Below are 12,452 nucleotides of genomic sequence, written 5' to 3'. Positions count from 1 at the left end.
ACTCTGTCTAAACAAGTAGGCTACCAAGGAAAGAGATTCTATTGCGGCAGCAAATGGAAACCATCTTTGGGTAAAAGGCAAGCCTCACCCATTAAAACTAATGTTTTAGAGGATAAGTAGGGGCAGCCTCCAAAGAAGGGGATTCCTTTGCTGCAACAAGTAGTAACCATCTTTGAGTAACCTAATGATAGACATCGTCGAAGAAAGAGTTTCATTTGCGGCAGCAAATAAAACCATTCTTTGGGTAACCAGAAAGAGGCAAGCCTCACCCTTTAAAACAAATGTTTTATCGGATAAGTAGGGGCAGCCTTGAAATTGTACTTTATACCTGGGGGCATGCAAATCTTTTGGAGTGTAAACTAAGAGCGGTCATTGATCGTTTCCTAACTTACATAAAGAAAGGATGGGGGGCAAAGGTCAAAATTTTCCAAATTTAGAGCATAGCTTATGTGAGGTGCAAGCTCTATAAAAATTGGAATCTTGCAGGAAGACATTTCTTATCCTATGACTGGTAGATCGAGCAGTTTTAGCATAAAGTTCATGCTCGTTAAAAAATAAACGCAAGTTTCGAGCAGTTTTACCGCGGAATTTATGCTCGTTAAAAAATAGAAAAGCGTGAGCAAGGGTTCCACCAGAGTTCAAGCTCATTAAAAAATGAACCTATCCCGGTAAATAACCATTGTGATCGTAAATTTATTTAGCCATAAAAGCCTTGGTCGTGTTTACACCTACCACCTCCATTCCATTTGGCCGATCGTTCACCCCCATATGATTGTTTACCCCTTTTGAGGAACAGCTGCGAAGAGTGATTTCACTTAGCCATCCTTGTGACACTGCCGTGATTGGAAAATTCCAACCTGTACCTGGAATCTGCTGCTATCCCTGTTTATCACTCGTTCCTCAAAAGACGAGTCTTCTTTGAGCTCTTTTCATCTGACTCGTAAAATATGAAAAGTTTGCCGAGTTTTGGCCTTCCAGCTCGTTAAAAGGACCAGAAGAGCTATCCCTCCTCTAGATTTTAATCTTTTTGGACCTGAGGGATTATTGCACAAAAAGGTCGAGCGCTTGTTTTATTCGGCTCGTTAAAGTTATCGAAAATTCATCCCTTTTGTATTGTTTTATACTTTTTCGGACTTAAGGGATTAGATGACGAAAAAGGAATTTTGGAGTTAACTTTCTGTACCTTTTCAGACTCTCTAAAAATGAAAAGGACCGAGTTGTCTTTGTCGCTAGACTCGTTAAAATGATTAAATAGCGACAAACTTGTCTTTAGACGAGAACGAGTTTCCCTATCTCTAGGCTCGTTAAAACATAGCGATGGGCTTGCCCGAAGGGCAGGTTATAGAAAAAGCATATGTTATCCTCCTCAAGCTTGACAAAAATAAAGAGGTACTGGTCAGAAATGACTGGGGAAAAATTGGGAGAACCTCAAAGCGTTGATGGGAGCAAGTCGCTCTTGAACATGACACTTTGTCTTCCGTACCACATCGAGTTGGGTTGTTTCATTCACCGGTCTCATCACCATGGTCCTCGCCAAACCATCCGTATTTGGGGTAATGCTACCGATCCATCACATTAGTGTCGTTATATGTTCAAGAGATGTGTTCAGAAAGAGTCAACCGTGTCCCATCCACTGCCATACATTATCCTTCATCCACCCATGATCGCCACCCTGAATCACATCTCACAGTTTGTTTTCACCTCCACTAAAGTCATTAGCTCCGTTCCATGTCACTGATGTGGGATTCATTAAGGCCCTCCTTTGACGGATCGCTTCTTGTCGACTTCAGCTCATTATCCAAGAAGTTGATCTAGGAACAACCCCCCAGTACTTTGAAGCTTGCATGCCTCAATGGCAAGTTTCTCACTTCCGGCGACAGGTATACATCAATGACCTTCAACCATAAGATTTTGCGTGGTGTTCGATGCCAAGTCCTTTATTCACACCACGTGAATTGTACTGCAGTACCTTGAGGGTCATTGTCATTATTGGTGACTCCTCTCGCGCTTGTTAACGATTTACATTATTGACCGGTAATCAAGCGATGTCTTTCCATGTTCGACTTCAACGCAATTCTCACATGGATCGACTTGTACTTAGAGTGAAGATCGAACGAGATTGAAGACCCCGGATCTAGTTTCATCCATCCGGGCTGCGATATATATTCAGGAAATATAAAGGCATTTGATATGTACATTATTACAGCAGATGATCATCCTACTCAAAGGGTGATAATTTCAGCAGAGAATTATCAGTCTATCATCAGACGGTCATCTGTTATATGTACCAAAATGAATTTATAAAGCTGAGCATGGGAATGCCCGCCTCAGCTAGATCATGAAAGCAGAATGAAAAATAATGTATTGTATTGTATTTTATTGTAGGGCACCTCTCAACTGATTGAATGAACTTCGGATCCTCCTAATAAAGCATTTCACCCGATAAACGACCTCATACTTTAGGGGGCAACTGTTATAGACATTTTTGTGCCTAACAGCATGGAGCATGAAATGTCAATAATCTGAGGGATCCAAAGTCCCTAAACATGTTGTTCTTACCCTTAGAGGAACAAGGTCTGCAAACCACAGCACTGAAAATCAATTCTCCACCTGAAAACACTCAAAAACAGGCTATTTCTGGATCATGTCAGCTGCTCCACTGAGCATCTGCGCTGAATGTCAACTGCTCCTCCTTGTACCTGCGCTGAAGGTCAGAACTGATGAAGGCTACCTGCGCTGGGCGAGATTGGCCAAGTGGCACAGTCATTCTGCAAGGTGTCAACTGCCCAGGAAGCTTCCAAACTGACACTTGGGTCAAGGAATTCGCCTAGTGATGAGTAAGAGGGTCTTGATCTCCAAGTGGAAGCAATATTCTCCAAGTGGACTCAAGAACTAAAGATTAACTAAAGTGGGAGAGGACACAAGTCAGCTTCAGGCCAGTCTCAAGATGACTCATCCTTTCTCCAAAAACCTATATATAGATCTCTCTCATGAGGTCTAGGGAGGCTGGAATTTTGTGCAAGTAAGGAAGTGTTGTTGGTTTGTGTATAGAGCTATTGGGTGTTTTGCTTGAAGGAGGTGAAGAGGAGATTTCTTTCAGCTGGGAGGTGTTGCTGGATTGGGCCCATTGTGGTTGTAACTCTCTCAGAACTTTACTTCTATTATCAATAAAGTATTTGAGGTTCTTCTATATGCATGTGTCTTTATGATGAATATATGCTTGTATATTTGATTTATGCTAATCCTATAATCGATTATGGATGTATGCTTCTTGTAGTTTCCTTTTCTTGTGCTTTTACAGGATCTGTGTGTAGCTGGGCCGGTGAAAGGGCAAGGAGCTAGGAGCAAGCAGCAAGGAGTGAAGACTGGATCGACTATTAGCGCAAGATAACGGTTAGTAGATCATCCTTTTCTTCCCTCTCTCATCTCATAAAGAAGAATCCTTGAATAGCTTTGCATTCTGTTGTTGCTGAGGTACTATCACCCTTAGAGTGGGATAGAGGCATTCTGCATTAGATACTTTTCCCCCCAACAAGTCACCAACCTAAAAACTGTCCATTTTTTCCTTTTTATCAAAGGTTTCTTTGATCTTCTTCTGATGAATTCTTGACTTCTCAACCAATTTTTCTCTGATCTGTTGTAATTCAACCAAGTTACTCATTCTCCTCGCTATATCATTCTCTTCATCTTGTTCTTCTTGCAAGAATTTGGCCACAAGGAGAATCAGCTAAATAGGAAAAACGGCATCAGCGCCATAAACTAGATTAAATGGAGAATTTCCTATGGACTTCTTGTTGGTAACCTTGTCAGCCCATAGTGCAAACTTCAACAGAGGAGGCCTCGTAGAGGGGGTAAGGGAGGACATCATAAGTGGGAGGAGCCTACTTCTTTGGCAGAACTACAGGCCTGTCCTTTGGTAGTGAATTGCTTCCAGTACATGTCTTGCTATCAGTTTTGTGAGAGGATCTCTCAGATTCAGCATCATAGAGAGTTGGCCCGCTTGTTTGTCTTACACCTCCATGATGGACATGTCACTCTGGCAGGGGTGAACTTCACATTGACACCTGAGGTGATATCACAGGCTACAGGGATACCAAATGTGGGTGAGGTGTGGCCTAAGCGCAGATTACTTGATTTTGTTCACTTTGAGCCCTATGTCCAGCCATCATTTGTGAGACTTTTGACCGGTGTTTTCCCATTCAGATTTCTCCGGAGCGAGTATGCTCCCCTCATGAGACTTATTATGCATTACTTTACCTGTGAGGGCAAATTTTCACAGGTGTATTCATATCACATTTGCCTGTTGATGCATTTCACTCGAGTGAGGATGATGAACATCCAGGTCTTCTTGTTTCATAACATTCAGAGGATGGTGCCCATGTTGCAGAGGAAGACCCCGGCCCAGCAGTACAGTAGCCTTTGCCATTATGGTTTGATTCAGCTAGTAGTATTGCATCAGTTGACACAGCAGGGCATCTCATGGGAGGAGTTCATCTCTCGTGAGTTTTTCACAGTGCCACCTCAGCCACATCAGGAGGTCATTCATGAGGAGGGAGGACCATCTCAGCAGCCTGATGCTCCCGTCACCCGACATGTCAGCTCCACTCCTTTGGTCACTTATCAGAAAGGCCCAAGGGTCTTATTTGCAGCAGCTAGGCGAGTACTATCTCCACAGCAGGTGGAAGGGGTCTCACCTTCATCTTCAGATCAGCAATTGTTATCTCCACATCAGGTGGAAGGGGCCTCGCTTTCTTCATCAGCGCAGGTACTGCAGAGGGGCAAAGAGCCCATGATTCATGAGGATCCGGTGATTGATCTCGAGGCCAGTTCTCCTAGCCAAGAGGCGAAGGAGATCATTCAGCATCTTAGGGCTGAAAATGATATTTTACAAAGGAGACTTGAGGTTGCCCAATGGACCATCACCTACCTGGAGCAGCGGAACACACAGCTAGAGGAGGAGAAGGCACTTGATGAGCTATGGAGGATTCGTAGCGACCGAGTCTTGAACCGTAGGAGGCCCGGTGATCCATTGCCTGCTGACCGAGAGTCATTGCTCATTCAGGAGAATGCTCACTTGGAGAGGCTGTTGGATAAGGCCAACTAAGAGAAAAATCTGTTGAGAAACATGAAGAATCACTATTGGGCAAGAATGCATGTTTGCAAGGCCAAAATGAAAATGTTCCAAAGGAGGTTGTCCAAGGCTCTTAGGCGGAGGAAGAAGACCAACCCACTCCGTATCTTGGGTGAGGCATCCCTCAAGGAGCATGGAACTCACTAGCATCAGCTACAACACAAATCCCAAAATTTTTTGAGAATTTTGGTATTTTTGGGAAATTTACAGGTTTTGGCTTCTCAACGGGTCTCACCCTTTGTCATCGTAGCTCCGTTTTGCAAAAACTCAACATTTCTAGATTTTTCATGCAAAGTTACACATTCCTATGGATGGACTTGAGTTTTTATGGATTTTTAGGCCTCCAAAAGGTCAAAATACAGGCAAAATTTGACTTTCTGCCCCTTTTTTGAGTTGCAGAAGCAATCTTGGGAGAATTGACTTTTGACTGGGAAAATGACCTCTAAATCCAAAAATTCTAGTTGGGTTGGAAAGTAGACTCAGATACCTTTCCAACGAGCTATCCTGCACCTCATTTTGACACCGGGACGGCCTCCAAACAGATCTCCAAAGTGCGCGACCCGTTGAGGAAACTTTGCCAGATTTGACCAGTTCAGCCCAGAAAACGCAGTTTGGCTCCAGTTTGACTTTTTGAGGTGGATGGTGGTCCTCTTGGATGTAATTGTGACACTTTTTGGATACTTTTACTCTTGTTTAACTCTTCTAGAAGTTTCTTTCATGTAAAGGGTAAAAATTGAATGTATGAACTGGTTTCCAAGTTTATAGAGGCAAGTTGTTTTGATTGCCTATTTTGTAGTGCTTAGTTTAGAAGTGGTTCAAACAGCTCCTAGGATAGTGAGCTCGACCCATGGAGGCAGGGAAAGAGGTTAGATCATCTATATTATGTACTTTCTTGCTCATTTTCATGGTTGGACTCTTGAGGGAGAGGCTATCATTGTATTATCACTTGTATCTCTGCAATTTTTGGCTAAGGAAGACCAGGGTTTTGCAGTCATCTTTGGGATTCTTGTGGACTCATGTGTTGATGGTGTGTTTCTCCATCTTATTGTAAGCTTTGTTATGTGATTCATTTCCTTTCTATACTGCTGCATATTAAACAAATGAAGTGATAAAGTTAGAATTCATGCTTGCCATGCTCTACTTTTAAATTTGTTTAATTTCTATGTTTTCTACTGTCTAAAGAGAATTCAAATTCATTGTTTGCTCTCTTTAGCCTTCTTATCTTTCTTCCTAATCATCCGCTTCAGCTAAAGACATCAATACAGGCTCTTACCTCGCCCCAAAGACCCCCCTGCAGAAACTGTGTCCAATCCCCGCACCCTAAATTGCAGCTCCTCAATTTGCCACCAAAAAACCCAAAAAATCCCGAAATCAACCTTTATAATCAGTTTACTAGCATAATATCAGTGTTACCTTGTTGGTAATCTCATCCTATTGAAAATCTACCGAGATTGACCGGAGAGAGCCTTCTCCTGCCCCGTAGGGCTAGCTACGAGGCTGAATGGTTTGATGTAGCTTTGAGGTTTGCCTTTCTCAGCCTGAGGTGAAATTTCAAGTGCTAACAGAACCCACGCAATTGATGTCTAACAAACTGCAATTTTCCTCAGCCATAAGCTTAGCCAAGCCCTGGCCTTTGACAAGCTTGGTGGGCTTCACCTCTATGTTGAACTCTATGAATTTTTCAATCCATTTAGCTCTCTTTCGATCAATATTTGGCTGAGCTAGGAAATCTTTTACTAAGGATAAAGGTACATATGCAACCACTTTGGAATGCAGAATATAAATTTTGAATGCCTTGAAAGATTTATGAGAGCATAAGCTTGTTTTTCAATAAGGTCATACATTAGTTTAGCATCCCCCAAAGTTTTGGCTCACCACCTAAATTTGAACCCACACAATTGATGTCTAAAAAACTACAATTTTCCTCAGCCATAAGCTTAGCCAAGCCCTGGCCTTTGACAAGCTTGGTGGGCTTCACCTCTATGTTGAACTCTATGAATTTTGCAATCCATTTAGCTCTCTTTCCATCAATATTTGACTGAGTTAGGACGTTTTTTACTGAGGCTAAAGGTACATATGCAACCAGTTTGGAATGCCGAATATAAATTTTGAATGCCTTTAAAGATTTTATGAGAGCATAAGCTTGTTTTTCAATAAGGTCATACCTTAGTTCAGTGTCCCTTAAAGTTTTGTTGAAAAATGCCACAGGGTGTTCTACGCCTTCATTGTTTTTCTGCGATAGAACTATTGTAAGTGTATCATAAGAGGAAAAAGAGAAGATATAAAAATCCTTGGTATAATTTGGGCTAATTAGAGTGGGAGCTTCCATGATAGCTTGTTTGATGGCTTCAAAAGAGCTTCTTGCACCACCTATCCATTTTATTTCTGATCCTTTCTTCAGCATGGAAGTGATGTGCTTCACTGGCTCTGCAAAGTTTGGAATAAACCTCCTGACAAAGTTAATCTTACCCAGGAAAGATTGAATTTCCATTTTTGACCTTAGGATGGACAATGTCTGAATTGCTTGAACTCTTGTTGGATTGATCTTCACACCTTCAGCAAAAACAATATGTCCCAGCAGTTTGCCTTCTTCTAGAGAAAACTGTGACTTTTTTGGGTTTATAGAAATTCCAAAATGTTTGCACTTTAGAAACACCTTCTTCAAATGTTGCAAATGGTCCTTGTGACTATTGGAAAAGAATGTTATGTCATCAAGGTAAATAAGGACAAACTTGTCCTTCTCTCCCACAAAGGCTATGTCCATGGCCCTCTGAAAAGTAGCCCCAACATTCATTAGTCCGAAGGCGTCTTGGAGTACATGAAAGTGCCCCAAGGAGTAGTGAAGGTGGTCTTTTTCTGATCTTCTGGATGTATAGCAATTTGATTGTAACCTGAAAATCCATCTAGGAAATACATGACTCTAGCCCCTAAAAATTTTTGCAGCAAGTGTTCCATCCTAGGCAAGGGTAGTTGTCTTTTTTAGAGCATTTGTTCAGATTCTTGAAGTCAACACAAAACCTGATTTCTACATTCTTCTTTCTTACTACCACAAGGTTAGCTATCCACTTTGAATACCTTAGGGGAACTATGATCTTTGCATCCAACAACTTCTTGATTTCCTTTTCAATCAAAGGCAATAAGAGAGGGCTGATAGGTCTTACTTTTTGCTTAAAAGGGATGGTGTTTTTCTCCAGTGGAATCTTATGCCGAATGATGTTAGTGTCATAGGTCTTAAGCTCACTATACTCCTAAGCAAAATATCAGTAAATTGTTTCATCAAGGTGTGATACTCAGAACTGTGGGTAGAAGACAAGTGAGTAGACAGATTTATGTACTTTGGATGGGCTGGACTCCCTACATTATGTTTATGAACAGCAGACTCATTTTCTTTTTTGGCAGGATTATAAGGTACATCATTATGATCAAACAAATTTTCTAGGGGCACCAATCCTTTGGGTATATGGCTACTAGGCAGCTAAACAATGTTGTTCTGACCAATCTCGTCCTTTAGCTTGGACTAGTTGCATTCTTCAATGGTTTCATTTTCTTGGTCGATGTGCATTTCAGAAAATTCATCATTGACTTGTAAAAACTTATTAATTTCGTCATCATCTTCAAAAACTTTCCAGTATTTGACATTGTCATGCAAAGATGGCCTATATTTCACCTGAACTTCATAAGTCAATTTAGGAGGCAAAGGATGAATAAATGTGCTAGCAAACACAGCAAGGGAATCAGCAAGTTGGTTCTTCATTCTCAGGATGTAAGAAATGCTGAAAGTATTAAAAGAGTCCTTGAGCTTCCATACCTCATCCCTGTATGCTTTCAGACTTGGATGCTTTGCTTGGAAAGTTTTGTTGATCTCCTGAATGATAAGGTCTGTGTCTCCAAACACCTTCAGACCTTTGATGCCTTTTCTTTAGCAGCATTTAAGCCCAATATCAAGGCTTCGTATTTTTCTATGTTATTTGTGACCTGAAAAGTTAACTTGAAAGATAAATTAATGCATTCTTGTGTGGGGGACACAAGGACTACGCCTGCCCCTGCGGCTTCCTTAGAGCAAGCTCCATCAAAGAACATGTCCCAAATTTGTGGGGCTTCTTCCTCTGTGATCTAGCAAACCGGTTTCTTAAGTTGCGTGGATGCCAACTAGGATTCTTAAATCTAAAGAATACAGGCTCCAAAATCAGTGTCAACAGCATAGATGGGATGATTAGTGGGATTCCTTTCATCAGTGATGTTATAAGCCAACTGAGCTTCTCTGTATAATCTCCTACTCTCATCTCCAAAAACTGGGACAATAGCATAGGACAGATCATTTTGCAATGTTCCACCTAATCTCTTGATCCAACCTCTAGAAAGCAACATGCCAAACTTGGGGGGTACATCTACAACCAAAATATCCATCATCATGCTCTTCATGGGAAGCTGAGACAAGGTGATGGCCAGGTCCTTGATTAACCCCAAACATTTCACTTTTCTAGAGTCAAAAGAAAACAGATCATGATAAGACTTGGTAATGTCAAGACCCAACTCATCCATGGCAGCCTTGGGCATTAGATTATGGCTGGCTCCTATGTTCAGAAGGCAGTTATGAAGGATTTTTTCATGAATAGTCAAAGATACAAAGAATGATGGGGATTTGTCATCACAATTTTCAATCATTGGGCTGAGAACAACAGCTGGTTTGTCGTCTTGTAGATTTACATAGTCAGTGGAGGCTTGGATGGCTTTAGGCTCAAGGGCCTCGAGGATAGATCTCTTGAAGGACTCATTCTTCACTAGTTCAATCAGAGGTATAGGTATGCTTAGCTTCTGAATTTCTGATTCAAAACTGAAAGGAGAAGGAGACTTGTCAAGGCCTCTTACCTCGTGAGCTGGAGCTTTGAGGATGATGGGATCAACTACCGGTCATTTATGCTTTTTAGCTTGTTGTATTGCAGGGAAAACAGCTCTCTGAACAGGATTTTCCTTGGAATTATTCATCTTCGAACTCAGATCATATCTGTGTTGATCATCAGTTTTCAGAATGGCTCCACCATCCCACTCTTCACTGATCTGGTCTTTAAATAATGACTTTTCATAGGAAGCTGAGGTCAAAAAGGAGGCACTGCCTTTGTCTTCTAGACAATGGATCTCATCATCTTCTTCAAACTGATCTTCTTCCATGACTACATTCTGGAAAGGGGTCTTCCCCCTTTGGTCTTCATTGGAATCTTTGCTTCTTTGCAGAATTTGCAACTGCTCATTAGCTCTTTTATATGGATTTGGATTTCTATGAGCAAAGGTATTAGGAACTCTTCCTTTCCCAGGGTGTTGCTCAACCTATAATTTGGAGATTTCAGAGGCTAATGACTCTATCATCTTGGTCATTTTATCTATCTTGGGATTTGAAGATGATGAATACTCGCTCCTCTCTCTCCTTCTATCAACATTTCCCTTGAGCTTCTCTGCAGCCATGATGTTTTATTCTACTTCCAAGGCTACGTCCTGCATATCAGCCAAGGTAGCACATCGTCTCTCTCTCAACAATAGACATAAGTCAAAATCAAAGGCACTGGCATAAGTGAACTTAGCAAAGGTAGTGGTGGGTTTTACTTCAGTTGGTATCTTGTTGTACATACGGTTAAACCTCTTATTAAAATCAAACAACAACTCACCATTTTCCATTTTTAAGTTCCCAAACTCGGTGTGGTATTAAAGTAGATCCTTCTTTTCCCCCCAATTCTTTAGCAATGCATCATCTAAAGCCTCAATATCTGCTATAGAACTTGGGGTCAATTCTCTGAACCATTTTCTAGCCTCTCCATCTAGACTTTGGACAAAGACTCTCATCCATACATCATCTTCACTAATGTCCAGGTTATCAGCATAGTTGTGGAATGATTCAAGATGTTCCTCAGCTGAAACACCTTCAGTCCCAGTGAACTTAGGCCTATACTTATGATATTCTCCAGTAGGCATGGCATTCAAAGGAGTGGGCAGTACTAGAGGTCCATACCTAGTAGCTATGATTCTTTCCATTTTGGTAGGTGCTTGTGTGCCTACCATAGTTGTGCTGGCTATGAGGGGACTGGAAGTATGAACGACAGAGGGTTGAGGAGTGACTGATAGGACTAAAGGATTATGATGGATAGGAGGAGAGGCTTCCTTCAGGCTTAGAACGGAAGGAGAAACTAAAGAATAAGGAGCTCTATGAATCTCTAAGATTTTTTCTTCACTGCTAGTATTAGATGTTATACTCTTAATATGTATTTGTTCTATTACAGGATTTTCTTGAAGAGATATAGAATATTTTTTAGAGCTACCTAAACCTGATGCTCCTTTTTGCAATGCCTTTCTTTCTTTGATGATTTTTTCAGGGTTAGAAACTAGGTCAGCTTGTGGCTTCTGAGGATTTCTCCGAGTATGCCTCACAAACTGAGCCAGAACTATGAAGTGGAATCACCAAGAGGTTTTTCCTCCAATAGAGTTGCCAGATAGATGATTACAACTGAAAAAGTGTCCAGACTTTGTCTATCATCAAAGCTAGATCTGTGTTGTCTCCCAAGGAAGTTGAGCTTCAGTCTCCTTTCCCCGGCAACAGTGCCAATTATGTTAGCACTCCAGGAAGCTCTCCTAGGTTGTAGCCCGAAGATGCCTAGAAACATATGAATCTTCAATATCGTTCTCTGAACTATTGGAATGGATTGGGGTTTATATCAGGTCATATGACTGTTTAAACCCTATTTTCACTCAAAATATGCATGAACACACTCATCTTGACAAGGATTTCAACCACTAATGCTCAATAGTTTATAGATTCAATGAATAGATGGAGAAACCTGACTGTACCAGTAGATACATACATAAACACATATGAATGGCCAGCTACAGAAAGTAAATGAAGCTCACAAATCTAATTTATCAACGCATAGATAAGATGACAATTATCTGGCATTCAACAGAGAAGAAAACATGAATAACCCATTCAAGTGTAAGCTTAGAACAGAGGAAAAGATGGTGATTGAACATATAACAACAAAATAAGCTTGTATTACTAGAATGAAGATGAGACGATGAGAGGAGCAAAGTCTCCACAGTCTCCAAAAGTTGAACCCTCAATCCTCTAAACTTTCAACCATTTATAGGCCTTTTACAATGCTCTTGAACCCTCTGAGGCTCGAGAGGTCTTAATCTATCCTCTCTGTCTTTTTAATGACTTGATGCCATGACTAGACACACATGGGCTCAAAGGTCTCTTTTTCTAACAACAGAGTAACCACATTCTGGTAATTTTGCTGCGTTGTCAGGTAGCTCGCTCATGCCAGCGATGCTCCAT

This window comes from Pinus tabuliformis, chromosome 1_1 (genome assembly GCF_031772625.1).
Source record: "Pinus tabuliformis cultivar Carrire ecotype Pingquan chromosome 1_1, CPIR1, whole genome shotgun sequence".
Taxonomy (NCBI): domain Eukaryota; kingdom Viridiplantae; phylum Streptophyta; class Pinopsida; order Pinales; family Pinaceae; genus Pinus; species Pinus tabuliformis.
Note: the sequence above shows the minus strand (reverse complement) of the source record.